Below are 5,253 nucleotides of genomic sequence, written 5' to 3' on the forward strand. Positions count from 1 at the left end.
AATCTATACAGGAGGTCAAAATCAGCCTGTAGCCTCCCGGATCAAAAGGAAAAGTTGTATCTTTGCCATGCATGGGATCAACTTTCATAAGATCGAAATCAAATACTGCTGGAAACACGATCATCATGATAGTACTCACTAATAAAGTCTCCATTGCATAATGGTCTTCCAAGTCCACACGATGTCCATAATCTGCCTTCTTGAACGAAACTTCTTGTTGTTGAACTTCTTGTTGTTGAACTTCTTGTTGTGGACTCATACCAGAATGGTCTTCAACAAGATGTTCTTCATCATTTACATCATAATATTCAAATAGCAAGATTATTTTGGCAGACTTTGCCCTACATGTGGCTTGGTGATTACAAGATAGTGGCTTAGCACAACGATAGCATAAGCCCGCAGCATGCAGTTCCCGTATTGTATCACTAGTAAGGTGTCTAACACGTTTAGCTTTAGATAGCAATTTACACACCTGTTCATCACCATTGGTCAGCTCTATGATAGTTTTGACATGCTGCTCATAGTCATCCTGCTGTTCATGTATAACAGATGGCTGTCCATGCTCATCATGTACTACAGATGGCTGTCCATGCTCATCATGTACTACAGATGGCTGTCCATGCTCATCATGTACAACAGATGGCTGTCCATAATCATAACCATATTGCTCATGCTGTCCATACTGCATATGGTGATAATAGCCCTGCTGCACATCAGAGGAACAGTTAGGTTGAGCATATACATTTGCTTCTACTGATATTTGCTGCTCATATACATAAGCATGTTGCCTTTGATCATTGATCCCACTGTATTGGTCATAATCACTTGCTTGCTGTTGATCAAAGCTAGAAGTGTACTGATAAGCATAACCATTTCTGTTACATCCATAAGAACTATTTTGCTGAAGAGATGGATGCTCATAAGCATAAGCATGTTGACCATAATAACCATTCTGCTGCCAAGGTTCAATGGGATGATACTCTGCATTATGATATGGTACATCATATTTATAAGCATTAACATGCTGTCCAGATGTACTTGCATACTGCTCATATTCATTTGCATATTGTTGCTGTTCATATTCATAAGATGCATGTGGATCATAGTGTGTACCATCAGCATATACATGCTGTCCATAAGCATAAGCATAAGCATTTGATCCAAGTGTACCATCAGCATATTGATGCTGGCCATGAGCATAAGCATTTGATTCAGGTCTTGCTATTTTTTCCATAAGTGCCTTTGTAAGAGCAATACATTGTTCAGCCGAAACTACAAGTTTGTCAATATTAGCTTGTGTTTGAAGCCAACCTTGTCCAAGTTTGTCCATTTTAACCTCTAATTGAAGCCAACGTTGTTCACTAGAGCTGGAGCTATTGTTCTCAGCTGCCATTGCAGTCAAGTTGAAGAAAATAGAAGTCCAAATAAGGTGTATGATAGCTTGGCTCGAAGGTTAGGATGTCGACTATCAATTAGAAATCCTGGTTTGAATTTAGGAGTAGCAATACCCCTCTCTGTTTAAGAATTTCCAGAACTGTCCACAGTAAACTACTAGTGAACTGCCGGTACCAAATAAGCTCTAGCTCGAGAAATATGTGTCCAAATGAGACGTTTGATGGCTCCACTCGAAGCTTATGATGTACAGTATCACTTCCAATTGTTTCTTTGTTGTTAGAATGATGCTACTAATTTCTCTAGCAACTTTTCCAAATCTGTCCCTGTTTGGACTGCACCCTGTTTTGGCCCTGTTCCAAGTATTTTGAGTACTTCTTATCCAACTTGAATCAATACCCAATACCTATATACTCAAATGAGTAGGAGAGAGAATTCGATGAATATGGCATTACAAGATTGCATCCCCAAAGCATCATACCCTTGAGAATGCTCCAGCAGTCTTCCATAGGCAATAGGTTGATGATGGAAAGTCAAGTGGTACAAGATTCATCAAATAGATCATTGCTGAGCCTTCAAGAAATGGTTCAATCTCTTCAATGTTAGGAAAGAACCTTCAAATGTTGTTGGTCACTGATGCTAAGAACATTCAGGAAGTGTTGAAGAGAAAAAGCCCCCCATGAAATTCTTCAAAATTTTTGAACAATTTTAGTGCTGTCCAAAACTATCAATCCTAGAGTTCTAGATATCATTGATGATGCTATTGCAATGTATGAATTTGGATCTCCAGTGAGCCAGGAGACAATCAAATCTTCTCTAAAGCATGGGAAATTGCCATTGGTTGCATTGTCGATGGATGACAATCGAGCTATTGATGCGATATGAAGCCTTGCGTCTCCTAGATAACAGATAGTGTTAACTGAACCTGCAGTCTGTTGCATTAGCAAAACTCAACATGGAAAAGGAAGCTGAAGAGATGTTGGAAGAAGGGACAGGGTCTTAGCAATAGCAGCTTCAATTCAAGCCAATGCCATCTTCATATGAACGTCTTGCAGCTCATCGTGTGGCACAACATTATCATTTACAATCAGTGGTTGCAGACTGTGGCACAGGCAAGGGGTCACGGATAGTTCTAATAAAGATAGCAGAGAGCAGACTTCCAGACATCTATTTGGTAGATATTCCAGTAACACAGGAGAAGTCCACAATGGTTCCACCTGAGAAGTTTGCAATTAAGCAAAGGGCAAACGGATCATCCAGGGCTAATGGCTTTTTTTTTTTTAATGGAGCAGGAGAATCTGGAAGCATAATTTTTCCCAGCTTTAAGTAAGGCTGTGAAGACAATGAAGAAGGGGGAGAAAGTCCTTTTGACTGTGAAGCCACAATATGGATTTGGCCTAGATGGAGCAGAGGCGAATGATGGACATGAAGCTGTACCTTCCAATGCAACGTTGTTGATTGAGATGGAGCTGGTATCTTGGAAATCTGTTGAGACTGTGACAGATGACAAAAACAAATTGTGAAAAAGGTCCTTAAACCTGGGGAAGGATACGAAAAGCCTAATGATGGATCTCATGCACAGATTAGATATGTTGCCAAGCTTGCTGATGGAACAGTTTTTGAAAAGCAAGGTCACGGTGACTCTGGACTCTTTGAGTTTGTTACAGATGAAGAGCAAGTAATTTTAGGTTTGGACAAGGCTGTGGCCACCATGCATAAAGGGAAAATAGCACTTGTCACAATACCTCCTGAGTATGGTTTTGGCAATTTAGAAATAAAGAGAGAGCTTGGAGTTGTTCCACCTAATTCTACCCTTACCTATGAAGTTGAATTGGTCAATTTCAAAAAGGAGAAGGAATCATGGGATATGGACACACCTAAAAAACTTGAAGCTACTGGAAAGAAGAAAGAAGGAGTACAACAAAGCACGGGCTAGGATATTCTGCAACATGAAGCTAACAGGCAGAGTTATGGAGGACAATGGGACTACTGATGTTCTTACTGTCTCTAAGTCAGGAGACAAGATCACTGCAGATAATCTGTCTGAATTGTTAATCAGGAGCGCTTCTATCTCGAATGGTGAAGGTAAGGGAAGGACAAATGATGAAGCCTAAGCAATGATCTGAATAGGAACTTCTCTCATCTGAGTGATTCTACGGATGTGAATATGCTTTTGGAAGATCTGATGAAGTTGAAAGAAGGAGATGCGGGAGGTGACAGCATGGAGGTCTTGCAACATGGCCCTCCCTGCGCATCCGATGAGAGAGAGATGGCGAAGGAGCTAACGGGTCTGCGTATGGAGACGATGAAGATGAGGATGAAGACGATGACTCAGAGTCTGACGAAGAGGAGCTTGATGAAATTCTTGTCCAAGAATCTCGCTCCAATGAGGTTTACAACTCCGTCGTCCTCCATGAAAAGCTTGAAGAGATTAGCTGGCCTGGTGACTTAGATTGATTGCAAACTCTAACAGTCACATACAGTGAGCCTGGTGACATCAACATTAACGACGACCTAGCCAGAGAGATGGCCTTCTACACACAGGCCCTTGAAGGCACCTGCGAAGTTACATGAAGCTGCAGAACCTCGGGATTCCCTCAACAAGCCCTTCGACCTCGAGGAGGATGACGGGGCTGTGGACGTTGCTGAAATGCTCGCCAACGAACCCTTCCCCCAAGCGAAGGAAGGAGAAGGAGAAGGAGTACGGGATGCTTGCCAGTAGAAAACGGAAGAGGAAATGCGAGGAGATCATCAGCAGAACGTTTTCTGCCTCGCCTATACGCCTTCGTCTATCACAGGAACACCTGCCAAGAACACAAACTCCCGGAGAAGGAAACACTTCTTTAGGGGCATCAGGCACGCAGCGGCCATGGGGTAAATGGGCGGCGGAAATTCGAGATCCACAGAAAGGATCAAAAGTTTGGCTAGGCACATTTGGCACAGCAGAAGAAGCAGAACATTGAGTCGGTGAAGAAATGGAGGAAGATGAGACAGTACAGCGATTTTGCTCTCTCTTCACCAAAATACCTCCAGCCATAGTTGTGTAAACTCCCAAAAAAAAACTGCCATTAATGCTCCTGCATGCAGTCCTTGTGGTCCAGAGATGTTGTGTAAACTCCCAAGAAAGCTACCATTAATGCTTCTGCATGCAGTCCTTGTGGTCTGGAGGTGTAAACTCCCAAGAAAAGCTGTCATTAATGCTTTTGCATGCAATCCTTGTGGTCCAAAGGTGTAAACTCCCAAGAAATCTACCATTAATGCTTCTGCATGCAATCCTTGTGGTCCAGAGATGCTTTGGAAACTCCCCTACTGCTCCCGTACTTGTGTACCTCCATTTTTGCATGAAATTTGATGACGTCCAGCCATTTAAGCCTTTACCCGCCATCTCTGACCTTGGATATCTCCAGATGTAGTCATTGCTAACTGTAGTTGTCCTGTAGCACTCCACTAGTCACTGTCTTGTACCATTTTTGTCTGAAATTGGTTTTGAAATAGGAAAATGAGAGTGAAAATGGAAGAAAATAATGGATCAAAGACTGAGGCTCTGATACCACTTGTCAGAGAGAGAACTAGGGAGAGAAGAAGATGAGAGAGAAAGACTGCAGAGGAGAGAGGAAGACTGCAGGAAGAGAGAGAAATAGAGTGACGAGGAGAGAGAAATACTAGAATTGGAGAGAGAAAGACAGGAAAGATGAAGAAGCCATGGAAGCTTGGAGCAAGAAGGGAGAGAAAGATTGTAATTGTATTGATATGTCCAAAAGATGTGGAAATTTACAACTTATCTCCTTATATACCAATGTCAGTGTGACATGGCATATTATCAACATTTTAACTATTTCCAACTTCTTACAGTTGGAGGAT

The 5,253-nt window shown here is 42.0% G+C and overlaps 1 pseudogene; it reads left to right on the forward strand.

The window, feature by feature from the left end:
- Nucleotides 1-2,707: 2,707 nt before the first annotated feature.
- On the forward strand, nucleotides 2,708-3,343 carry LOC148009349 (peptidyl-prolyl cis-trans isomerase FKBP62 pseudogene; annotated as a pseudogene).
- Nucleotides 3,344-5,253: the final 1,910 nt, after the last annotated feature.

This window comes from Lygodium microphyllum, unplaced genomic scaffold, assembly GCF_053477565.2.
Source record: "Lygodium microphyllum isolate KBCC unplaced genomic scaffold, Lygodium_microphyllum_v1.1.10 scaffold_31, whole genome shotgun sequence".
Classification (NCBI taxonomy): Eukaryota; Viridiplantae; Streptophyta; class Polypodiopsida; order Schizaeales; family Lygodiaceae; genus Lygodium; species Lygodium microphyllum.